At 44.5% G+C, this 27426-nt stretch overlaps 1 protein-coding gene across 3 annotated transcripts in view; it reads left to right on the forward strand.

The window, feature by feature from the left end:
* Positions 1–27426, forward strand: part of LOC147703539 (serine protease 27-like) — a 495151-nt gene that overhangs the window by 381852 nt on the left and 85873 nt on the right. The gene's annotated exons all lie outside the window — the stretch shown is intronic.

Consider the following 27426-nt stretch of genomic DNA (forward strand, 5'->3'; position numbering starts at 1 on the left):
TACAATTCGTTAGACACCAAACTCTACTTGCTTTCAATTGAAAGTTATCACTTATTACATTTAGGTGTCGATTCTGATTTGGGAAAAACCACTCCGAACAGCCGTTCGGAGCGTTTTTCCCGTATGATTTGTACCCTGCCACGTCCCCCGCATGTACGACGAAGTACAATTCGTACCGGGAGCAGGACTCTGTACGAATCGTACAAAGACCGTACGATTCAAATCTCTGTACGATTCTCCCTCGGAACCCACTGTACGCGACATCCGTACGGTTCGTGGCTGGTTTTTCTGACCCAGCAAGTACGATTTGTGTCGGGTACGCACCGTATGACCCTTTTCCTACGACAGCCGAAAACAGCCATAAAAGCAGAGTTGGCCTGGAAACAGGTACGGAACGGCCCCCCTGGGTACGGTGCGTACCCCTCATGATCGCCGGGGTACGGTGCATACCCCGGCGATCTTGGGGGGGTACGCACCGTACCCCGCGATCATGGGGCGTACGGACCGTACCCCATGTTCGCAGGGTATACGGTGCATAAACCCTGTGATCGCAGGGGTACGATGCATACACCCCATGATAGCAGGGGTACCCCCGATCAGACCGTACGGTGTGTATGTGATTGTGTGCTTTTATGTAGGAATCACGACACCTGATGTGGACCATACAAATCGCGTCCTCATCACACGGTCCGGATCGTACTCGTCGGGTCGTACGGCATGTGTACGAGTCGTACGGTTCATGGTTTCATCCTTGCTATACCTACTGATCGCGACGATTCGGACAGATTCACGAAATACGGATCATACTACGCGACTCGGACGGACGGGTATGATTCGTACGGAGAGGGCTCTGGATGCAAATCATACGGACGTTTTTTCTCCCGAATCGGAATCGACACCCTAATAAGGTAACCTAATGCTATTCTATGGGAGCGGTAGGCCTTGCAGTAATAAAAAAACGTTTTTAAGAGTTTTTTACTTCTAGGACATTTAAACCTAAAAGTAGTTCTAAAATACACAGCACCCTAGCGTATGGGATGTTTATGGCCTGCCCTGGTGTGATAAAAAGGAAGGTTTAGGCCTCAGAAATGGTTTGTTTAGCCAGGTCGAAATGGCAGTTTAAACCTGCACACACAGGCTGCAATGGCAAGCCTGACATATTGAAAGGGCTACTTAAGTGAATGGCATAATACTTGCTGCAGGACCACTAGTAGCATTTCATTTATGGGCTATAGGTACAGGCAGTACCACTTTACTATGGACTTACAAGTACATTAAATGTGCCAATTGGGGATATGTCGATTTGATCATGTTTAAGGGAGTGAGCACAAACACTTAAGCACTGGTTATCAGTGACACAGAGTCCTAAGGCCAATAAAATGAGCTCAGAAACAATGGAGGAGTAAGGCACAATGTTTTGAGGAAGACCACTCTACGGTCCCCAGGTCCACAATTAATCAATCCATCAATGTATATCAGATAGATGGCAATGCAAATCATTATAAGGTAACAAAATGCGGAACAAATGGAGTATCAGTTCCATAAAGGAACTTCCCTAAACTAAATAAAGCTTTTGATGATGGCAAGGGGAAATCCTAAGCAGAATGTGTCAGTCTGAAATGAAGCTAGTTAAGGTTGAGGGCAAAAGGACATACGCGTTCAAGAATCTAATTCAAGAACTAGCAATATAGGATTCCAAGAAGCAGAATTAGGGATAGGTCTTGCCATGGCAGTCAGGACAGGATATCCTAAACTATTCTAAAACACATCATTAAAAATGCATTGTATTTGACAGGAAACACTGTACACCATCAGGTCCTATTTTGAGTGCAATGCGAATTCCGAGGGGATTGAGTGGGAGGCAATGAATGTGGTGGCACGTGGCATGGCTATGGCAGGGGTGCACTGAAGGAAGCGAGTCCTTAAAGATCAGATCACCATGGTCGAAAAACAGCTCGACCTTGTGACTGACCTTGAACTCAGATCAACCATCTTAGGGAAAACACAGGAACTAGAGCGCCTGCAGGAAACTGACTTTTGAGAACTGCTATGCAGGGGTGAGACAAAGGAGGCAGGTTACTATTCTAGCTATTCAAAAACAATAGAGCGCTAGCAGTCATATTAGCAGCTAGAAACTAAATGGGAACCATTGTAGAAGCAAAATAACTAATTGTTGGCACATTTCTAGCCTACTATAAGCGTCTTTACATGCCTCCACAAGAGATGAGGGACAATTCCTTTTACTCAATCCTCCGACCGACAAATTTAACAGCCCTTACACAAAAGCAGTGGCTACTCTTGGAGGAGGACCCTAGCATCACAAGAGACAAGAAGTTTTGGAAATCGGAGAGCTACCCAAACCCATGAGGAAAGCCACCATTATACTTTTCCCCAAACCAGGGAAAGACCTACATGAACGTAAATGATATTGTTCATTGCCCATGCTCAATAAAGGCAAGAAAATGCTGAGCAAGATGCTTGCCTCCTGTTTAAAAGAGATGATGGGCGTACTGAAACACAGAGACCAAAACGGTTTTATATGATGATGAACAGCTTTACACATACTTCATCTGGCAAGTGTGCTTGGAGTGGCAATGACAGCAAGTCAGGATCTGGCAGTGGTGTCACTTGACACAAAGAAAGCATTTGATACAGTCACATGACCTTAACCTATTTGCGACACTTAGAAAAATTAACTTTGAACTCTAGTTCATAAAGATGGTTTCTCTGCTGTACACTAGGCCACTGGTAAGCGTCCATACCAATGACATGATATCGGAGGAGTGAAACTCAACAGGGTTGTCTTCTGTCACCTCTTCTGTTTGTGCTAGCCATAGAACCACTGGCATGTTGGCTGCATGATGCACTTGATGATTATGCTTTACGCACGTGGGGCAATAGGCTTGTGGTCTCTTTATAGGTGGATGACTTGTTGGCGTACTTATCAAAACCCAGGGATTCCCTGTAAAAATCACCTGAAGAGCTGAACGAATTTGGGTGACAATCAACCCTCAAAATTTACTAACAGAGTTCGGTAACATACCCCTGAGGTGGGCTGAGTGGCACTGCAAAGGAGCACCTTCCTGAGCTGGGCATACCCTGGGAAGGTAATGAAACAGAAAATCAAGGCAACAAATTCAAAGTACATCAATATTGAGTTGGAAATGTCGTGGAATGAAAATATTGAGTGCAAGAATATCGTTGTCAAGAATATCGATTTAAAGTTAAGTAATATCGATTTTAAACATAGAAGTCAATATAGTTATCAAAAATGTTTTAGTATATATTTTAAATGCATGTTATGTAATATTTTATAGAAGTATTGTTTATGTTTTTTAATATATGTGTTACATTTCTAGTAATTACATTTAATTTAATTACATTTTATGTCTTTTAGTTCTGTAGCGGGTTGTGTGTTTATAGGGGAATAGGGTGGGAAGTAACTTTATTATAATTATGATTATTTTTTATTCAATTATATTTATTTAATTGATATTTAATAGTGTTAATTGTGCTCAATTTTTTGGGGTACTTTTTATGTGCGGGTTGTGGGGTTTATAGGGGTAAAAGATGGGAAGTAAGTATTTTTAATTAATTAATAATTAGTTGTTAAATAATATTAATTAATTAATTGATAAATCATGATGTAATTGTGTATTTTTGTAGGTACAGATTGTGGGGTTAATAGGGGTAAAAAGTGGAAATAAATGTATTTTTAAATAATTATTAATTAGTTGATTTAAATTAATCAATTTATTGAGAATTAATTATGTTAATTATTTACTTACATGTTTTTGGGGGCGTGGGTTTTGGGTTACAGGGGTAACGTGTGGGGTGTAAATTAATTTGACCTAATTTATAATTAGTTGTTAAAAAACATATTTTAATTGTATAATCAATGTTTTTAAAGTTCAATTTTAGGTGTTGGGTGTCGGGGCTATAGGGATAAAGGGTGGGAAATCAATACACTTAATGAATTATAATTTGTTTTTTAATTAATAATATATTTTTTTATTTATAATTATAATTAATGATGTTGATTGTGCAAATATATATTTTTTACATTTTAGATGTGGGTTCTGGGTTTGGTAGTTGTATGGGGTGGGAAGTAAATCAATTTTCAGCAATTAATAATTTAAAGAAAGTTAATATTAATTATTAAATTATTAATTAATTGTGTTGTATGCTTTGTTGGGGTATATTGTGGGAAGAGCATTAATTTCAAATAATTGATAAGGAATATTTATTTAATGAAAATTAATTTGTTGATGAATATTTATAATAATAAAGTAAATACTGTTTTAGGTGCAGGTTCTCACTTTTGTGTTGTTATAGGGTGGGAAGTATCTAAACTAAATTTATGTAATAATTACTGTTTTTGTAAATAAATAATTTCTAAATAAAAAGATGTTATTTGTATGAAAAGCATTTTTTTTATTTCATTTATAATAATATTTGTAGGTATGTGTGATTTGTATTTAACATTATAACATGTTTTTTATTTAAAACAAAAATTAAATAAACATGTTTTTCAACATATTTATATTTTTGTATTTACTTTGTTTCTAAAATATTTTAATTTTGTTGAAGATATTGCCTTCTACAACGTACATCAATATGGAAGAATACAATTACGTTGTAGCGAAATACAATTTCTTCAATTCCATATTAGACATATTTGGACACCCCTACTCTGTACCAAGAGCATCTGTTGTTGATGCTACGCTCTGCGCTCTGGCTCTCTAATTGAAGGACTGGTTGAACACTGATTACAACATGCTTTCACTTGTTATTTGTATGAATTATAATTTGTGTTTTTTACTTTTTACTTTTGAGCACAATATCCTTTAGCATGAGCATATCTTTGAATCATTATTGGTATCACTCCCTTTTAAATGAGATTAAAGCTTTGTAAGGGATATAATAATGTGTTAAAAAGAATCAGAGGTCATGTTTATTGAATTAGATAATCTTTATACAAAATTAAAAATGTGTTAAAATCAAGCAGCCACCTAGTGTTGTTTTATGTTCATACTTTTAGAAAGTTGGCATCTTTTTGCCCTAGCAATTTGATAATGTCAAACTTTACACTATGTTCGTGGATCTTAAATCGGCCATTGATTTTGTGCCAAGGGTAACCCTTTGGAAGGGGCTTTTAGAGATGGGCATCCCCACATATTTGTATGAAATCATAAAAAGATTATCTGAGTCCAATTATGCCCAGGTTAATTGCGGGAGGCTAGGTGAGGTAAAGGTGCATAACAGGGTTGTGTGGTGGCCTGACCCTTTTTACCCTGTTCCCTAATGGTTTAGTAAGACATCTAAATGAATGTGATAATTAAACACCTAAACTTGCAAACCGGAGGGCTCGAGCACTCATGTTTGCTGATGATACCTTCCTCTAAGGCCAAATTACCTATGGGGAACCAGAGAATTGTGGACCAGTTTAGCAGGTTTTTGTAGCGATTACAAGGACCAGGGGACTGAATTCCTGCTATGCTGAGAAAACGGGAAAAGTCCTCCAAACTACGAATACCAGACTGCCTTGGGGTATTCTCATTGGTCTTAAGCCCCTCCTTTGCAAGGGGAAGGTGCTTGTCAATTAATCTGTTTGTGCAGCGAGGAATGGCGGATGGTGTTCCCCGCCGGATCCCAGCATGAAGATTCAAGCCTCGTGGGAGTTTTTTTCCTGGATATCGAGTTCTGGAGTACCGGAGGGTATTCGTGACTATTTCTTGAATTACTTTGATAAAAGTGCGGGCTCGCCTTTTTCATTGGTGAACCTTAACCCTGACTGAATAATTGTTTATGCTTCGCTAGTCAGAGAAGCTGCGGTGTCTGTTTAGAAGCGCAGAGACGCGTCTGGCAGCCCGCGAGAAAAGAAAAGCGTTTTGATCTTGTAACGCGACTGGGTTACGGATGCGTTCAGGGTGAACACTTTTAGTTTGCAGAGAGGGTTTTAGTGGAGAGCTAAGCAGGTGCAGAAATACGGAAAACCACCTGCTCTCTTCTTTTTGGACATTCAATTCTTGAAGTGCAAGGACACTATTTCCTTTCCGGATGCAAAGGATATTTTTGTGGCTAATTAAGTCTCCGTGTTGTGTCGATAACAACACTAGGAAAAAAGAGAAAAGAAACGTTCTTTTCTTTATGAGACCCTTATTCTGTTGAAGTACCTTGTTGTATTTGCTTCCTGAAGTTTCATTCTGGGACTTGTTCGTTTTCTGGCATTACCTCTAAAAAACTGGGTCTAAACTGGAAGTTATTTAAGGATTAGAAGCTAGTATCAATACTTCCATTAATGTTGGGAACTGAGGAATCTTGGTGAGTGGAAGAAAGGCACTTATAATATACAGTGTGCAGAGCTTCCTTGATCATATGAGTAATTGTGTGTTTTATCACCCTACCTGCAGCCTTGAAGGTATTACAGACTCAGCCAAGAGTGTTTACCACGCCCCTGTGAGGATTCTCGCGAATACTTCTTCCTCTTTTCCCTTCCCCCCCCCCCCCCCCCGGGGCACGAAGTCAGGCAGAGTATTTAGAGTTCTCTGCTGGGGGTCGTGCTGGGAGGAATTAAGGGACTTAGCATCAGACATCATCTCTGCTTGGCCCCAGGACAAGGTTAGTGGTGTTCTTATTTCTTGCGCTACTGCCTATCACGACAGATTGACAAGCCCAAGTATACAAGCCCGGCCTAGACGATGAATATCGAAAGTGTATTGAATTCTGTGGTGGAGAGCCTTGCGGCTCTGCAGCAGGAGGTTAATACATCTAGAACTGAGAATCAGGTACTATATAAGGAAGTGGGTGTTCTTCGGAAAGAAGTGGCAGGGTTAGCACGTAAAAGCCCGGGAGGAGTTTCTTATATAAAGCCAGCCACCTTGCCACCCCCTGTACCTACTGTTTCCCCTGGAGCTGAAGGGGGTGGGTTCTCTCTGTCTTCCCCAGCTACATCCACCCCTTCTGACACCGTCCCAACTGTTCATGTCATACAAAACACTGGTATTCCTTTAGCGCCCCCAGAAAGGTTTTACGGGGACCCCCGTAAGTTCGAGACTTTTTTGAATCAGTGTAGGTTACACTTTTTGTGCAAACCTGGGGTGTTTCAGGATGATGCTGCAAAAACGGCGTTTATGATGTCGTATATGGGAGGCAATGCATCAAGTTGGACTATTCCATTACTAGAGAGAAACGATCCTGTGTTGTACAGTTTTGAGGACTTTTGTTCGGAACTACGAAGACTATTTGATAGAAAACTACACATGTTGTCCTTGGATAGAGAACTGTTAACATTGCGACAAGGGTCTCAAGACTTGCTATCGTATATCACATTGTTTAATCGACTAGTGGTCGAAACAGAGTGGCCTACGGCAAAAAGAATATCCATATTCTATCAAGGACTATGAGGAGAGCTTAAAGACGTGTTGGCACAAGTAGTGCAACTACCTACCACCTGCGAAGAACTTATAGATCTGACAGTACAATTAGATCATAGACTCCTGGAAAGAAGGGGTGATCGGAATAGAGGAGAAAGTCGTTTCTTCTACCCTCGTTTTAAAAGTACCACTGAGGATCATCCAAAGATGCCTGAAGGGGTAGAGCCTATGCAGATCGGAGGTATACGGGGTCCCCTCTCCAAGGAAGAGAAGGAGAAGAGACGAAGACTGAAGCAATGCCTGTATTGTGGCAAAGGAGGCCATTTCATTAAGGATTGCAGAGCGAGGAATGCTCTGCCTGGACGACCCTCGGTGCCACCTAACCAGGCTATGGTACAATCAGGACGACCGGCTGAAAACTAGAAAGCCCAAATCAGGAAGAGGTCTCTGCCTTGGGTTGTCAACCACTAACAATCTCACCTATGCTTGCTAACACCTTACATCCAGCAGTAGCACACAGGAACCTGAAGGTAACCTTGTGGGTCAACTCTTGTGACGCCATGGAGATAGATGCGTTGCTTGATTCTGGTGCCACCGGAAATTACATCGATCAAGAATACGCTATGAAGATTGGAATAATATGCGAGAAGAAGGACAAACCGGAGCTAGTGAAAGCAGTAGATGGAACCGTCCTGTCATCGGGTCCTGTGTCATATCATACCCGTGCGTTATTGATGCAGACGAGCCAGAATCACCAAGAACATATACAATTCGACCTGATTGATGCACCTCAATTCCGTCTTATCCTAGGAATGCCATGGTTGACCCTTCACGATCCTAAGGTCAGTTGGGCTGCTCGCACAATCACTCTGTCGTCGGAATTTTGCAAAGAGAATTGTAGACAGGAAATGCCAAACACTGAAGCGATCAACACCACACCTTCAGTGTGTCTAGCGACAGAATGTTCCAGAGGACATTATTATTGTGCTATCGTTCTTCCTGAAGAATACAAGTCTTATCGTTCCTTGTTCGATAAACAAAAAGCAACCGATCTACCTCCACATCGTGTATACGAATGCCGTATCGAACTCCTTCCTGGAGCAGACATCCCGTGTAGTCGAGTATATGCCTTAACAGAAAAGGAGACGCAGTACCTGAGGAACTACCTCGATGAGAATTTGGCGACAGGGTTTATTCGGCATTCAACATCTCCTGCCTCATCCCCTATGTTTTTCATTCCGAAGAAGGATTGCGATGAATTAAGACCGTGTATCGATTATAGAGCCATCAATAGAATGACAATTAAGAATCAATATCCTCTCCCTCTTATACCTGTGCTCTTGGACCAATTGAAGGGAGCCCGTTTTTTCACCAAACTCGATCTTAGAGGGGCGTACCATTTGGTCAGAGTTCAGAGCGGGGATGAATGGAAGACCGCGTTTCGAACAAAATTTGGATTGTTCGAATACCGAGTGATGCCCTTCGGGCTTTGTAACGCCCCTGCCGCCTTCCAGTATTTTATGGATGAAGTGTTGAGAGGTTGTCTGGAGACATTTTGTATTGTATACATTGATGACATTTTGATCTATTCGTCTACACTTCCTGAGCATGTGGAACATGTGAAAATCGTACTCAGTAAATTACAGCATAATTCATTGTATGCTAAGCTCGAAAAATGCCTGTTTCATGTTACTGAGGTTTCATTCCTTGGTTATATCATCAATGCACAAGAATTTCAAATGGACTCTAGTAAGATAGAGGCTATCATAGGCTGGAGTACTCCTCAAAACGTCAAATCAGTACAGAGTTTTCCTGGCTTTGCCAATTATTACAGACGGTTTATTAAAGACTTCTCCAAGATTATCCATCCTATTTCCAGCTTGTTGAGAAAAAATATTCCGTTTGTATGGAACCAGGAGGCAGATAGTTCTTTCCAGTTCTTGAAAGATCAGTTCACGCGGGCTCCAATTCTTCGCCATCCAGATCCACAGATACCCTTTGTGCTAGAAACGGACGCCTCCCAATATGCAATAGGTGGCATTTTATCACAACGCCATCCTGAAACTGGCCAATTGCATCCTGTTGCCTATTTTTGGAAAAAACTCACTCCTTGTGAGATTAATTATACTATCTCGGATAAGGAACTTCTTGCAATAAAAAGGGCATGTGAGGAATGGCGTCATTATCTATTGGGAGCTGCTCATACTGTTGAAATCTACACTGATCACAGGAACCTGCTGTTCCTGAAAACTGCAAAGGCGCCTACGCCTCGGCAACTGAGATGGACATTGTTCTTTTCAGATTACAATTTTGTTATCAAATACAAACCTGGGCCACAGAACGGAAAAGCGGATGCCCTGTCTCGCATAGGCGAAACAGAGGAACAACGTGCAGTGAGTGAAGAAGAACCCCCTCTGATTCTGAAAGAAACGGGTGGTCAGTCACCTTCAATAGCCTTGTTGTCCACACAGGAATTTTTGGAAGATGTGCGTGTAGCTCTTGCAGATACTGATGTACAAGAATGGGTGCAAGAAGATCCTGAACATCGTGCGGAAAAAGATGATCTTGCCTATCATGGGTCCGCTATCTATGTCCCTACTGAGATCCTGCAGCTACAAGTGTTGAAATGGATACATGACTCCCCCTTGGGTGGCCATTTGGGGATCTATAAGACCATTGCTGGTGTGGAACGTGTTTTTTGGTGGTCCAGCCTTAGAGAAGATGTGCGGCATTATATAAAGAACTGTGCTGTTTGCATTCAAGGGAAGTCCATTCATGTCAAACCTATTGGACTTCTGAGACCTCTACCTATTCCCCCAAGACCCTGGCACACTCTGTCCATGGACTTTATAGTTGAAATGCCACCCTGCGATGATAAGACTGTGATCCTGGTGGTCGTAGACCATTTGACAAAGATGGGACATTTTATTCCATTGGCTGGTCTACCCACTTCAGCTGAACTGGCACAGGTGTTTCTACAACATATCGTTCGAGCTCATGGCATTCCTTGTGTGCTCATAACAGATAGAGGAACTCAATTCACTTCCCGATTTTGGAAGGCTCTCTGTAAGACCATGGATGTCGATGCTCGAATCTCTTCGTCCTATCACCCCCAGACTGATGGCAAAACGGAACGTCTGAATCAGACGTTGGAGCAGTATCTTCGTTGCTTTGGTCTGCAAAACGATATGGATTGGACTACGTTGATTTGGATGGCTGAGTTTGCCTATAATAATGCCATTCATTCCACCTTAGGTTGTTCCCCTTTTTTTGTCTTTTTGGCTATCATCCTAATGCACTTCCCTTTGAGGTGCCAGTGCACTCTTCTGTACCGAGCATACATGAACATCATGCCCATCTCAAGGCTGTGCTGGTTGCTGCACGGAACAGCTTGGCGACTGCTCAGTCTTCCCAGAAACGTTTTGCAGATAGGAGGAGGACACCTGAACCCGACTATGGGGTGGGGGACAGGGTGTGGCTTTCCACTAGGCATTTACACTTGAAAGGGGAGAATAAGTTGAAACCTAAATATGTGGGGCCATACAGCATAGTTGAGGTTATCAACCCTGTGGCTATGAGATTGTCCCTCCCTGGTACCTGGAAGATACATCCTGTTTTTCATGTCTCCCTCCTCCAGCCTTGTCCTGCTAGTACCAGGCTTTTGGATAGGCCTCTTCCTATAGACATTGATGGGCAGGAGGAATATGAGGTTCAGGCGATTCTTGACTCCCGTATGGTTAGGGGTCGGATTCAGTGCTTGGTGGGTTGGAAGGGTTATGGGCCAGAGGAGAGGACTTGGGAGCCTGTGTCTAATCTGGATTGTCCTGAGTTGGTCGCTCAATTCCATGAGAGGCACCCTGGTAAGCCTGGACGACTGCCGGGTCGGCTGTCCTCAAGAGGGGGTTCTGTAGAGATTACAAGGACCAGGGGACTGAATTCCTGCTATGCTGAGAAAACGGGAAAAGTCCTCCAAACTACGAATACCAGACTGCCTTGGGGTATTCTCATTGGTCTTAAGCCCCTCCTTTGCAAGGGGAAGGTGCTTGTCAATTAATCTGTTTGTGCAGCGAGGAATGGCGGATGGTGTTCCCTGCCGGATCCCAGCGTGAAGATTCAAGCCTCGTGGGAGTTTTTTCCTGGATATCGAGTTCTGGAGTACCGGAGGGTATTCGTGACTATTTCTTGAATTACTTTGATAAAAGTGCGGGCTCGCCTTTTTCATTAGTGAACCTTAACCCTGACTCTGAATAATTGTTTATGCTTCGCTAGTCAGAGAAGCCGCGGCGTCTGTTTAGAAGCGCAGAGACGCGTCTGGCAGCCGGCGAGAAAAGAAAAGCGTTTTGATCTTGTAACGCGACTGGGTTACGGACGCGTTCAGGGTGAACGCTTTTAGTTTGCAGAGAGGGTTTTTGTGGAGAGCTATGCAGGTGCAGAAATACGGAAAACCGCCTGCTCTCTTCTTTTTGGACATTCAATTCTTGAAGTGCAAGAGACACTATTTCCTTTCCGGATGCAAAGGATATTTTTGTGGCTAATTAAGTCTCCGTGTTGTGTCGATAACAACACTAGGAAAAAAGAGAAAAGAAACGTTCTTTTCTTTATGAGACCCTTATTCTGTTGAAGTACCTTGTTGTATTTGCTTCCTGAAGTTTCATTCTGGGACTTGTTCGTTTTCTGGCATTACCTCTAAAAAGAATGGGTCTAAACTGGAAGTTATTTAAGGATTGGAAGCTAGTATCAATACTTCCATTAATGTTGGGAACTGAGGAATCTTGGTGAGTGGAAGAAAGGCACTTATAATATACAGTGTGCAGAGCTTCCTTGATCATATGAGTAATTGTGTGTTTTATCACCCTACCTGCAGCCTTGAAGGTATTACAGACCCAGCCAAGAGTGTTTACCACGCCCCTGTGAGGATTCTCGCGAATACTTCTTCCTCTTTTCCCTTTTTTCCCCCCCGGGGCACAAAGTCAGGCAGAGTATTTAGAGTTCTCTGCTGGGGGTCGTGCAGGGAGGAATTAAGGGACTTAGCATCAGACATCGTCTCTGCTTGGCCCCAGGACAAGGTTAGTGGTGTTCTTATTTTTTGCGCTACTGCCAATCACGACAGTTTTGTCATGATAGGGAGCTGGAATGTGTCTAGAACGAAGTATACTATCTTAAACTCTTGTCACACAACCCGACCGAACTCAACACTGAATAGGGTGTCACTGGAACAGGTTCTTTGGTTTGAATATTTAGGTGTTAACCTTGAATAGAAGTTGAACTGGGCCCAGCATGCCTCAATACAGAGATTAAAATTAGAGCAGCATATAGGAGGTTTCACAAGGATTTATCGGGGGCTCTTTTACAAACCATTCTCTCGGGTCCTTCAACTCTACTCCTATAAGGCCCCGGGGGTGGCCAAATATGGCTCTGAGCTGTGCTGACATAAAAATGTTAAAACTCTTGAACTAGTAGAAAATCGGTTTCTTAGGCAGATGATCTGTCCACTGTCCAGTACCACTTTTATCCCCTTAAGGCTCGATGCAGGTCTTGGACCAATTCCGGAAAAAGCAACGACCAGCCCTTTCATTTTTCTGGAGGAGACTTTGGGCTACCCCTGAATTGACATCTTATCGTAATGGCTTGGAGGAAATATTCAGGTATCCTGCTACGGCTAATTTTCCCTGGATCAGATATATTAGAGATTCATTCCATGAACTGTGCCCAGTCACTCTGTGGAAATATCCCTGGGGAAGTTGTTTTTCTATCTCAGTAAAGGAGCTTAAAAACCCAACAAAGATCCTTAAGGTTAAATAAGCTCTCAACCTCACAAGCAATTGGTATTTTAACTGGTGTTTTTACAATGTCCAAGGATTTTTATTGTTCCAAACCATTTATAGATGATTTCGAGCCAAATTTGGCTAGAAAACTAAATTTGCACTTTAAATATGGAAATTTTTCACTTTGCATATATACTTCAAGATTATTGAAATCATCTATTTTAGCTACTTTGCCCGTCCTATGGAAAAGCATAGGAATCAGTAGCCCATGTATTGTTTTTTGCTCAGCATATAGTAGCTCAAGGACCAACATGCTGACGTTTAGGTACCAACAGGCATGAGGAGGCGTGTCGAATTTTATAGACTGATTTGACTACCTCCTTTGTATTTTCAGTTTTAGGATGTCAGGAGAAAAATGGGTGCAGTTTCCATACCCAAATGAACTTGAATTTTTTTCTATCATTAATTGATATAATAATGCATATTTGATTGTACGATCCTAACCCATTTTGTAATAATATTAAAAAACTGATTGATACTTTGCAATATCTTGTTTTTAGCTTTAGGTTTTCTCAGACAATTAACTGCATTTAGATGTTTTTAATCTTGTTTTAAGTATTGGATATCATTTATTATTATTACTGGGGTTTTTGTGTGCCTCTTTTATGGTCTTTTACCAAAATAAAGGGTATTTAACTGAACTGAAAAGGATGTGACCCGCCTTCAAACAAAGGACTTTTCACCACTGCTTTGTTCAAGCAGCCAGCTTGGAGCCAGGGCAGGGGAGATAGAAATCATCAAGCACTTCAAAAAGAATTCTCTTGAAATTTCAAATAATGCATACAAATAGGACCCTCAGAGCCAATGGTCAGTTCAATTTCTGGGCCTCTAGAATGACACTTGAAGGATTGTTAGCTGCTGTGGCCTGTTGTCTACATCAGAAGACTGCTTTGCTGCACCTCGAAGGACTGCTTTGCTGCCTAAAGCCTGTCATGAACCCTCAAAGGCCTGCTGTGCTGTTTGAGCCCCTTTCCACTTCTTGAACCCAGGACTATCAGAGTGACTCCAAGAGCTAGTTGACTGGCCTCCTGATCAGAAGCTCAGGGACAGAAAAAGCTCCAACTATCTTGAACGTGCACCTGGACTCAGCCTGGGTGACTTGTCATCCCCCCAAGAGGTGCACCTCCAGTCCTAAACTAACCCTGGGCGAAGAACTACGCTCCGTTTGCGGAGTTTTGGCAACTCCGCGTTCCGCGGAGTTCGCGTAGCTGCCGATAACTCCGCTATCCGGTGCGGAGCGTAGTTGTCGCGCGCTAAATAACATTGTCACGCGCTAAATAACATTATCGCGTGCGCGGCAATGACTTACCTTGGTTCTGCGTTCGCTTTTTCCCGGTCGCGTCTGCCACCATGTTTGTAAACCCTTCCGTGCAGCTGTGCGAACGCGATAACGTCATTGGAAGCGCGATAAAGCCATAAGGACGCGCGAGTATGTTTGTTGGTAAGATCAAGTTGCCGAACACGCAGAACCTGCAATCTTGCACAGAATAACTCGCGAGCATGTTAAAAGTTAAACCATAATAATAAATTACCATTTTGGTTAGCAAACAAGTGAAAAACCCCTCAAAGTTGTACCTTTGGATGTATGGGTAGGTTCGCGCGATATTTAGCTCGATCACGCACTTTTGTAGTGCGAACGAGAAGATGAGTTCCCGAACATGTCTTGCACAACGCGACCACGTTAATTGTGACCCGGAACAGGAAATAAGGGAACGCAAGCAGGCGGGACAAACCTCTGGGGTAATTTAGCGCGCTAGCCATCCCGAGCATGCAGGCAACGCCCCGAACACGCGCACCGCGCTCCCGAAGACGAAAAACGGCGCGCGAACGGGCCCAGCAAGCAACTCCGCATGCTTGCGGAGCTACGCGTAGTTCGCGGAGTGCAACTACGTCTTCGCGTAGCTCCGCGGAGTCCGACTCCGCGAACTACGCCCAGGGTTATCCTAAACCCTTAGGGGTGGTGGTAAAGGTGCCCAAATCCAAACCAAAGTTAATTTGAAATGTTTCTGCTAAAACCTGCTCTGAGAACTGAGAGGAGACCAGGGCCAATCTGCTCAACCAAGGTTCATAGCCAGTCGGCCTGACTTCCCGGTTGCTCACTCTACGTTGTTCTCCACAGCAGCAAATCCTGTTCAGTGGTCCTTCCCCAAAGGAGTATCTGGCGTCCTGGAACTCTTGTAAGAGATTTTCAAATTCCAAAAATGAGATGATATCCGAACATAGAAATCTTCATTGTGACCTAGTCCAGTAGCTCCCTGACAAAGACCCCCTCCTCGGACACCTCCTACAGCCTTGCCCTTCTGACCCTTCTGAACTTCTACATTCTCATAGACTTTTTCTTTAAATTTCTTCTAAGTCCGAAGCTAATCGCTGACCAGCACAATCCACTGTTTGCATCTGACTCGTGCCTTTTCAGAGACAGCCTCATTTTTCAACTTTGACCAAGTCTCAGGCAACTAGATGTCTTTTAGGCGCTAGTATTACCTTAAACTTAAAAAACGCACACCTTTGGTTCCATTGTTCAGATTTTTTGTGTTTTGGTGTCAAATAATTTATTAAAGTGTACTCTATGTTTCTAAATTGTTTTTTTTTGTGTTGTCTTTTCACTTTATTACTGTTTGTGAGCTACATAAATATTGCACATGTTGCTTCTACGTTAAGCCTGAATGTTTTTGTACCCGGCAAACATAGGGTTAATCACATATTAATTTAGTGATGTCTGTGGTTCACCCTGCCAGTGATTGTGGTTGTTGCTTGCACTCAACCAACAACCCAATTTCGCACGTTCCACAATTATTTAAGGACTTTGTGTGTATGATGTAGTATTAAACATCATGCAGGCAGTAAATTAGAGCTGGTAAACGAAGGAGGGTTGGAACAATGCTAAATCATTAGGATATCTATATCAGATAAAAACATTTAAAATTAATCTAAATCAGAATAATTTACATAGGACTAGATGTACAAAAGTTAGGAATAGCGATTTTCCAATTGAAATGTTTTGCTAATTGCAATTAATAAATTGCTATTCCTAATGTATGAAACTCTTTTGGGTTTCAATAGCAATTTGTAATCGGTTGCAAATAGACCTACTTCATGAGTATTAATGAGGTATGTCACAATATATGACCCACTATGATTTGCTGCCATCACAGGGATGGTGGCCTGATGGGGTCAACAGACCATCATGTCTGGTATTGCTTTTAAATAAAGCAATTATTTTTTTAACCACAGCCCAATTTTCTTAAAGGAAAACAGGATGCACTTCCCAAAAAATTGTTAACTTTGAAGTTTCATTTTTTATTAGTAGGCAATGGTCCCTTGCAACACTATCTGCTCTTAAAATATATTTTTCAAGCATTCAGGACGGGATAGGTCACCACCAACTTTCAATTGGCGATATATTGCAAATGTTTTGTGGACGCATTTTGGTTGAAAAACATTCATACATTCCATTCCAATTCGGTATTAGGAGGGATGTCCTCAACATGCCCCTTCCAAAAACAAAATAGCAAAACCCAAATTGTGAGTCGGTAACAAGTTACCAAATCTCACATTGTGCTTTTTACACCAGAAAAAGCATATGGCTGAGATACCCGCCACCCCCTCTCAACACAATCCCCAAGGATGGGAAACCGGAAACAGTTCTGAAGTTTTTGGAAGACGGGAGGGAGTAACCCTCCCGGCCGTATTTATTAAAATATGAAACAAAATTAAAACATTAAATAAACAGTTTCATATTATGTACAATTTCATTACCACATTGCGATGTTTGGCTAACCTTAACAGATTCTCTAATACAAAGGTTCTCCTAGCCGAACTAACATCCTACAAAACATTTACTTGAAATTTTGAAATTGTACATCCTAACGTTTAAGGGCCAACGGCAAGGTCGTAACCGGTGTCAAGATCCCTAACCCAGAAATATCGCCCTCACTTGTGAGGGGCGGCCCAGAGGCGTACCTCAAGTGCAATTACCAATTTCCCTTGACTTGACGGGGGCCCCAATAAAACTCGACGCCACTTAGAGGTCGTACGAGGACTCGTGTGAGGTATCTAGAAGGTAGCGTAGACCCCCCCCCAAACCCCACACAACTTACCACATCTGCCGTCGCAGACGTCCTGGCCCCGGGAAATTCCCCAGGAGGGGGCTGTAACCCCTCCTACCCAGGAAGGGGCCTTGACCGCCTTTCCTTTTCTTTCGGCGACCCATCCTTAGAAGGGACCGCCTCCCCGTTGAGGGGCCAATGGCCACCTCCCCCGAGCGCTCCCATCCGTGCTGGGTGACGCCCACTCATAGGGATCTTCCAATTAGTGCTCACCGATCATGACCTTACCGCCCGACCAAAATAAATACGACAATGCTAACTAAATGATTAAACTAAAAAGACAGTAGCAACTAAAATTTTATTAAAAGCATGCTTACCAATGAAACTAAAGCAGAATTTCTTTATTTGCGAAACGTAACACAAATCGACCATTCTTTATTACATACTCAAAATCATCACGATAATACCACAACCTGTAAACGAAAATCAGAGTTATCCATCAACTTTATTCAAAAAACCACTTGCTGTCCTCAGGGGCTGGTGGGTGGGTCAAAATTGGCTCTTCGTTCCGTCTCGAGCTCACGTGGAGCGAGGAGGTGCAGCTTCAGAGCACAGGAACAAGAGGATGCCTTCTGATCTTGCTTCTCCTTTTATCCGTCTTCAGGGCGGGCGTAAACCCGCCCCTGCCTGCCCCAAGGGCGTGGCCAGCCGCGTCAGTGTCTAGGCCAACCCACTCTAGGGCGGGAAAAGGCGCGCCCCGGCTACGCCGCTTCGGGCATACCAGCCGAGACTCGCCTCCCGCCCAAGATGGCTTCCCGGGGGGATCGTGGTACTCCGCCATACGTTCGGGGGGACCGAGTGGTCGCCCCTTTCCATATGGCTGAGATACCCGCCACCCCCTCTCAACACAATCCCCAAGGATGGGAAACCGGAAACAGTTCTGAAGTTTTTGGAAGACGGGAGGGAGTAACCCTCCCGGCCGTATTTATTAAAATATGAAACAAAATTAAAACATTAAATAAACAGTTTCATATTATGTACAATTTCATTACCACATTGCGATGTTTGGCTAACCTTAACAGATTCTCTAATACAAAGGTTCTCCTAGCCGAACTAACATCCTACAAAACATTTACTTGAAATTTTGAAATTGTACATCCTAACGTTTAAGGGCCAACGGCAAGGTCGTAACCGGTGTCAAGATCCCTAACCAAGAAGTATCGCCCTCACTTGTGAGGGGCGGCCCAGAGGCGTACCTCAAGTGCAATTACCAATTTCCCTTGACTTGACGGGGGCCCCAATAAAACTCGACGCCACTTAGAGGTCGTACGAGGACTCGTGTGAGGTATCTAGAAGGTAGCGTAGACCCCCCCCCAAACCCCACACAACTTACCACATCTGCCGTCGCAGACGTCCTGGCCCCGGGAAATTCCCCAGGAGGGGGCTGTAGCCCCTCCTACCCAGGAAGGGGCCTTGACCGCCTTTCCTTTTCTTTCGGCGACCCATCCTTAGAAGGGACCGCCTCCCCGTTGAGGGGCCAATGGCCACCTCCCCCGAGCGCTCCCATCCGTGCTGGGTGACGCCCACTCATAGGGATCTTCCAATTAGTGCTCACCGATCATGACCTTACCGCCACAGGCCGGATAGTTGACCGGCTATCCGGACCCCCCACAACACTCCTACCTAAAGGTCATGGTATAACGTTTTTAGCCATGCTAAGAAGTCTCCTATGAGTAACTCATTCCCCACCCGAGACAAATGCACTCCATCCCCCAAATACATACTGTCATCATTAATACACCCATGCGAAATAGAATGCAGTGTCTTGGAACGGAACAACCTACTCACTTTGTTATTAAGCTTCCTAACAGAATGATTTAAAGCAGGAACCGAAATAGCCCCCCGCCACACTTTTCGTGGGATCATATGGGACCACGCAATTGTGCACCCTGGAACTCTCCTCGCTAACCAACTTACAGTGGAAAGCATCGCCTCAAGAAGAAGTCGTCTACCAGTGGTGACCAAATCATTACCCCCAAGATGTACTATGACTACAGACGGCGGTGACCTCGTCCGCCCTAGCAAACCCTCAAAAAATGATTGAAACTGGTCAATACAGAGACCGCCTCTTCCGTAGAAGGACACACTGTACCCGTATTCCCCAGCTACGTGAATCATATCACCTGCCTTGAATACGTCTGCGGCACGTCTCACGTATGAGTGGCCCACGACCCACACCTCCTTTTTCACAGCCGGTGATGTCTGACCGCTGGCCCGGTGTTGGGTCGACTGCAAAGTCCGCCCCGCCTCGTAGGCTTGCGCAACTGAAAACCAAACAAAAACAAGAAGCGTGAGTACATTGTTACAGCTTCACAACATGTGCAACCGCACATACCTTTTATAACAATTGGAGGACCAACGCCCCACCCGTTTAACTTGTTCCACATTCAGACCCCTGGCTGTAGCTTCTGTAGCAGCCCCTATCCGAAAGGAATGGGTCCCAAACTCGCCCGGGTTCAAGCCCGCAGCGGCAATCGACATCGCAAGCACCCGCTGAAACTGAAACTTTGTCAGCGGGGTGGCGTCAGCGTGTCTCAACAAGGTCCCCCCCCATGATGCCACCCTTCGTGCTAAATAATCTTCTAAACACTTTACCGGGCACATGGAGGACCCGGGAATCCTGCGTATGATTACGCAGTCACCCATCCCACTTTGATCGGTCTTGGACCTGACAAATGAGACCGTTATTGTCTCCCCTCTGATCTGGACGTGCTCCTGGCACAATCCTCCTGTCACATCCTGCTTGTTCCTCGCCACTAGTTCGCTTACCCGCATAGCCCCATGGAATGCCAGCGTAAAAGCGGCTCGGAATAACACTGTCTCAAACTGAGATGAACACGTAGCAGGGAGTCTGGATAATAACTGGGCCAGCCTATCCAAACCTATCGGGCGCCTCTCGTCTACTCTGCGACCCTCAAGGCGTTGCCACCCCCGTAGCGCTTTCTGTACAACGAAAGACGCTGTCGGGTCATGGATACCATGAGCCCTAGCAACAAAGGAAATGGCAGCCCGATGCCTCTGAGCCGTGGCCACCGATTTCCCGACCAAATGTAAGGACATCAGAAAATTTACCACCCACTCCTCCTGGCCCCAAAGCTCCTCTCTATCAGTCCCCAAAAAGGCTTAATAGGACCGGAACGCCCCTTCATATGCCTTCCTCGTCCTGGGTGCTAAGCTCTCTCCCACGAGGTTACGAAGTTCGGGGCACCGAGAGACCAGAGAGCTTCGTGAAAGGGTGCCGGCTCCGGGTCCGCTGTGGGAAGAAAACCCCAGAAAGCCTGCATACGAAAACGAGACAGTGCATCAGCCGCCTGGTTCATTACCCCTGGGACATGTCTTGCTCTGAATAGCACATTCAATTGCATACACAGTAAAACAATTTCCTTGAGCAGTCTCAAAATCCATTTGCATCGTGCTGCCTGACTATTGATACACTCGACCACGGTCATATTGTCAGACCAAAATACCACAGAGTGATCTTTGAACCCCTCGGGCCAAGTTCTCAGGGCCACTAAAATGGGGAAAAGTTCCAGGAAAGCAATGTTACTTGTCAGTCCACTGTCATGCCACCATGTCGGCCACTTTTGTGCAGACCATCTTGTGCCGAAGATGGCACCGAAACCTATGCTCCCTGCTGAATCTGTCCACAGCCCCAGCTCCTCAGAGGACACGGCCGGTTTATTCCAGACGACTCGACCATTGAAATCCGCCAGAAATGCCAACCAAATGCGCATGTCCTGGCGGACCTCTGCCGAGAGCCTTGTGCGATGATGGCCCTCCTTCAGGCCGACCATGGCTTGAGCAATCGAACGGGAAAAGGGGCGGGCCATTGGTATAACCCTCAGGGCAAAATTCAACTGGCCAACTAACTGCTGTAATTGATGCAGCTTAACCTTAGGTCCACTTATACACATTTGCAGGGATGTCCTGAACTTTGACACTTTATCAGCTGGTAAACGAAAACAACCCTCTCCGGAGTCTAACTCGATCCCCAGAAACTCGAGGCAAGTGGAAGGCCCCACAGTCTTACCTGGTGCCAATGGCACGCCAAACTGATTCATTAAGACACAAAACTGCGCCAAAGCCTGCCCACATTCCGAATCCCCGGCTGCCCCCAGGAACAAAAAATCATCAAGGTAATGCATCACATGTTGGAAACCCGTCTTCCTTGTGAAAACCCATTGTAGAAAACTACTGAATTTTTCGAAATAGGCACAAGATATAGAGCACCCCATCGGCATACACCTATCCATGTAATAATGACCCTGAAACATGAAACCTAGGAGACGCTGATCGTCTGGATGTACCGGGAGCAACCGGAATGCTGACTCGATATCAGATTTTGCCATCAGCGCCCCGGGCCCCAGGCGATTCAAAATGGCTACGGCCTCATCGAAGGATGCGTACCGCACCGAACACACTTCCGGGTCTATCGCTTCGTTTACGGAAAGACCACGTGGGGCTGATAAATTATGTATCAGCCGAAACTCACCCGGGTCCTTCTTTGGGACCACACCTAAGGGGGAACAAACAAAGTTAAGAACCGGTGGTACACTAAACGGACCGGCGACTCGACCTCGAGTAACCTCCTTCCTGATCTTATCCTGTACCACGGTCGTATGCTGGAAGACCGATAGCTGATTTTTACATTTCTCTACACCTTGAAAGTCCCCCACTGGGATGCGGAAACCATAAGAAAACCCGTTCCGCAACACCCCAGCAGAAGTACGATCCGGGTATTCACTGAGCCAAGGAATCATTGCCAAGGTATCAATCGGGGTAGGTAAAGGCGCCCCTCGGACTATGTTATACCTGTTTGGCGCCTCCTCTACCCCCGTTATCACCCGTTTTGGCTCTGCACGTGGACTCAGGATGGGACGATTGCCCACACCCACTACATTCGTGTCTAAATTTGCACGATCCCTGGGGCCTAGTACATTTACCCCTGTTGAAGTTCCAACAAACCCCCCTTTTTCCTGTATTGCCGGCAGGCCTCGAGTAACTGTCGGTACCCGCACCTGATCGAAAGGGCGTCCCCGCATACTGGCGGGAGGATTCGCCAACGTTACTCCCTACTAATGGCAGTTTTAACATACCAGTATCCTCCATCTTGGACCATGACACAGAATCATAACAATCCCACGTTAAGTTTTTATCATGTTCTTTAGCCTTCCTAAACAGGTTATCATAGCAGAACCAATGATTACCCTCGTGTGATACCGAATACCCCATGATTCGTGACTGATAAATCGGCAATTCAGGTAACAGATCGGGACTTCGTTCCCCCAAGATCGATGTAAAAACCCCCCACGCTTTGCCCCAATTGCCAATGTTTTCATTTACCTTAAAGGCGGCCATTTTTGTGCGCCAAACACTCGGATGCATGAGATCCTTCTGGCCCTTAACATGCTCCATCTCATAGTGATCAGTAAGCAACGAGAAGATGTTTACGTACTCCCCTGCCCATATCTTCTCTTTAATAGCCAAAGGAACATGCTGACCCAACTTTTCCCTACGAGAGGGAGCTGACTCATCCCTCGCAATCGGCAATGGCCGCTTACCTGAACCGGACGCTGCCTCTGCCACTGAACCCGTCCCCTGTGGCTTCTCTACAGCTGCAGCCGGCGTGGACACCTTCGCTGCTTCCCGTGACTCACGCAGTTGCTTCATCAGCACCTGTGCGTCGACAGCCGTGGCGCCCTCGCTACCTTTACTCAACCACGCTGATAATTGTGCTGCCAGCTCGGGCGGCATATCTTCCCCGGACACGGGGGTGACCACAACGGGAATCGGATTCCCTTCCTCCGGCACGGGAGTGGGTGCCTCGAGCGGGGTACTGGGACCCGGGATGTCTTTCCCAGCTGTTCCTCTCCTGGGCCTCTTGTTTTTCCCTCCCGGGGCTGCTCCCGCCAAAGGACGTTTCGGTCCCCCTTCTTCGTTTTCATCCATTCGCCTCTTTAGTTCGGTCATCTCTTTCATGAGAACGCGCAGCATCTGGTCAGTAGTCATGCGCTTTCCCGCCTTCTTTGGCATTCTCCAACAGAGTATCTGCAAAACAAACAAGAATGATTACAACGCTCAAAATTGGCTCTTCGTTCCGTCTCGAGCTCACGTGCAGCGAGGAGGTGCAGCTTCAGAGCACAGGAACAAGAGGATGCCTTCTGATCTTGCTTCTCCTTTTATCCGTCTTCAGGGCGGGCGTAAACCCGCCCCTGCCTGCCCCAAGGGCGTGGCCAGCCGCGTCAGTGTCTAGGCCAACCCACTCTAGGGCGGGAAAAGGCGCGCCCCGGCTACGCCGCTTCGGGCATACCAGCCGAGACTCGCCTCCCGCCCAAGATGGCTTCCCGGGGGGATCGTGGTACTCCGCCATACGTTCGGGGGGACCGAGTGGTCGCCCCTTTCCATTTTTACAGTCTGAAACGGTCTGATTCGCAGAATTGGGCTGATTGAAAACTCCAAAATGCTTGGTCAAGTGCAGTTGCTACGGTTCTTCCAGTCTCAGGTGTGCTAGGTGAAGGTGGGAAGGTAAAGCATCCTATAAAATAACATAACCTCGGTGTGTATTGCACTGAATCTATTAAAAAATAAATCTGGGCCCCTTCCCCGAATGAAATCAGGAGAAAAAAGCAGGGTTAGATAATAATGGTATAGCTTGGAATTCTGATCCTCTACAAACAACTGTTTGTACAGGGATTGGAATTCAACATACACCTTTATCAAGACCAAAGTAGCAACAACTTTTGTGAATTTTATAAACTGACAGCAAACACGCTCTAAAAGGTGGGATTGTCATAAGTAGATCACCAGATTTGAAAAAATGTGCCAACAATTAATCCCAAAACATGCATGGTGGCCACTGAAGCAGATCTCAGATCTTATCTTCCCAAATGGTTTCATGATCTTGTTAATATTAATAAGAAATTTACAACAATTAAGAGACCCTGGGACAATCAGAAAACATTTTTGACTGGCGCTATTTCATTTCAGTCAAGGGTGTTTTAGGTGCAAACACCTTCTATCGCCTAAGGCTGGGTTCTAGCGGTCCCAATATATAACCATAATTTTTGTGCATGATTTTTTGTGTTGTATTTTGATTTGGTGGTGATATTTTGTGTTTTTGTTCTTTTGTGTTTTTGGCAGCAGTTTTGCAATCTGATGTTGTATTGTAGTATGGTTGTTGTCTTGTCTTTTTATCATCTTTATTTCTGTTGTGACTTGTTATGTTTTATTTTTGTTATTAGGCTATTTTGTGTTATACTTTTGTGTAATATTTTGTTATTTGCAAATGATACTACATATGTTCAGCAGTGGCCGTTGCAGGTAAGCAAGGTGAGGCGGGCGGTGAGAAGGGGATGTCGACGGACGACAGGATAGGAGTTATTTATTTATTTTGCCCTATTCGGTCGTTTGTTGACCTCCCCCTCCAGTGCCCCCCCAGCCCCACAACCCTTACCTGCACCAGCTGCTGCTGGTTGTGATTGGTCTGAGCACCGTGGTTTGGTGCTGAGATTGAGAATGGGGGCCTGGGCATGTTCTGCACCCAGGCTGTAATGCAGCCTGGTTGCAGAACATGTAAACTGCGCATGACTGCTTGGCTTGCCTGATAGGGACGGCCAAACAGTTCTGTGCACTTTAGAGTGGAGCAACCACTTCTTATCCTGACCCCGGCCCTGGCAGTTCAGCCCCGCCTTGCCCTACCCCACACCAGGAAACAGAAAACTAAAATGATGACGCTGGGTATCATAATTTTAGTTTTCCTTTAACTACTGCTCACAGAGCAGTGAGGTGGCACTCCTTCGCCTTATTGGAGGAGTGGCCGCTGCTACATAACCAGCAAAAAGCCCCACAATCTATTAAAGCTTGTATGACAAGCAACTATTTACTAGTGACTATGGTGATAAAATAGTTCTGCTTTAGCTCTTTACCTATTTAAGACAGCAATGAGCCAAAAGCGAAGGCGGCGACTGTATCATAAATAAGCACTTGCACTGCTCACTTTATGGGAAAGAACTCCATCTTGTTCTAAAAAATGATTTGTGTCTGAGAATCGCTGCAGAGACTTGAGAGCACTGCCACACATGGGCCCATTCAGGTCCACAGTTGCCACTGCTCCATGCCCGCCTAGGCATGTCAAAAGCTTTCATAGGACCTGGGGACACAGCTTTTGTGGAGCCTCTCTGAGCCAAGATGCAGCTCTTAGATAGTAAGACAACTAGTCTGGTAAAAAAAAAAATCAAAGCAATTGGTGCCATCTGCTGATGATTCATATTAGCTACAACAAGAAGGATCAGAGTAGCTCTTCCATTTTATTTTCTTATTAAGCCTGGCTGCGTACCCGTTGTGATAGCCCTAGGTTCACCACCTAGATGAAGCAGGCCTGACCGAGGCCTTGCTAAACAAAAAAGGAAAACTACTCCAGGTAGCAGCAAGATACACACAAAAAAAGCATACCACCCTTGTTTTATCTGGCCATTTGTTCCTGACACTGGCCCATTTTGAAACACAACACATGAACCAGCTCTAGCTAACCCCCTTAGTTGGATTTTTCCTCTTCCTGCATTTTTTTTATCCTCATGACTTCGGTCCAGAAGCTTTCTTCCCTCTCCACCACCTCGTTCACCTCTCCAAAACTGCACTGTACTCCAGAAAGATAATCTGAACCCTGCACAAGTATTTTGCACTTCTTTCTTCATACACAAAATCACCCTAGTCCAGCTGGGGAAAAGGGTTGACATTACTAAGTCTAGGGACCAGACTTAATAGCTTCTCATGCAGATCAGTGCAGCAGCTGCAAATGCTGAGCTGCCCTCTGCGAGAAGGAGAGAGCAGGAGAGCACCATATTTACAGAATTATGGCACTCTCCCTAATGCTGGTGAAGAAATGTGTGGTGTGTGCCATGGACACACCTTTGCACCATAGTGCATGGGTGTCTCATTGAGTCTAGCCTACGTTTTGTACTGGAACGATATCCTTCCATGGCAAAATACTATGCTCAGGCTAACTTTAAATATTTTCAAACTTTTTAGGTGTGCTGAACAGTGCAGCACACAAGCAAAGTGAGAAAATGAAGGAGAAAAAAACATTTCTTTTTCGCAGCACCTATCTGAAATGGGGGCTATTTTCTGATGCTAAACCTTGTGCACATTTTTAAGTAAATAGGCGCATATTTACAAAGAATTTGCACAGGGTAGCGCTTCAAGTCATTTTGCTGCGCTGCCCTACGCCAATAGGAAAGGGCAGTTTTGCACCGTATTTACAAGATATGGGGCAATCCTGTCCTTTCAGCCAGCGCCGGTGCACAATTAGCAAACGTGTGCCAATGCAGGCACCCTTGCACTATGGTACAAGGGTGTCTGTGTTGTTAGCTTGATTGTTTTTGTGCAGGAAAGAGACACAATAGTCCACAGACAGCATTAAGTTGGCAACTAAATTATAACGATTATAAGTTCATTTGGGTGTTGTCTACTTTCCCACATATTTACTACATCTCTATCCCACTAATGCCAAGTCTCTAAACAATGGTCTATGTAGACATCGAAACATCTGCATTGATGAAAAGAAAACATTTTGCAGAATCCCATTGATTAAAAAAACAAGTATGTTAAAAAAATTCTGATTCACATTTTGAACTCTGCATCTCTGAATTATTCATTACACCATTAAATGACAAAAACTAATCGTATTAACAGTGGTCTTTGCGTAAATTGAAACATTTTCCAGAAATATAGGACATCAATTATGCAACTAGTATTTACTAAGAAAAATATTTCATGGAACAGTTGAGAATTAAGCACGTTATGCTATTTAGTATTTGTAGTCAAGTTTGCTTTTTCAGCAGTGTTGCTTTAGCCATTTGGGGCCTAATACAAGTAAATAAAATAGTTTACTGCTTTTATGCATTTTAAAATGTATTATTTTCATCAAAGATTACATGTTAATTCTGCACATTTATTATAAACTATATCATTTTCTTATTATTATTTCAATTGCTGTCTCACCCTCCTTCACATGTGTGGGGATGGAGAACATTTTTGTATTAGGTAAATCTTTCCCTGACCAGTCATTTTGTGTCGATAAATCTCTGTCTATTGTTCAAGAACATTTGTAATATGAGA

This window comes from Lissotriton vulgaris, chromosome 7 (assembly GCF_964263255.1).
Source record: "Lissotriton vulgaris chromosome 7, aLisVul1.2, whole genome shotgun sequence".
Taxonomy (NCBI): domain Eukaryota; kingdom Metazoa; phylum Chordata; class Amphibia; order Caudata; family Salamandridae; genus Lissotriton; species Lissotriton vulgaris.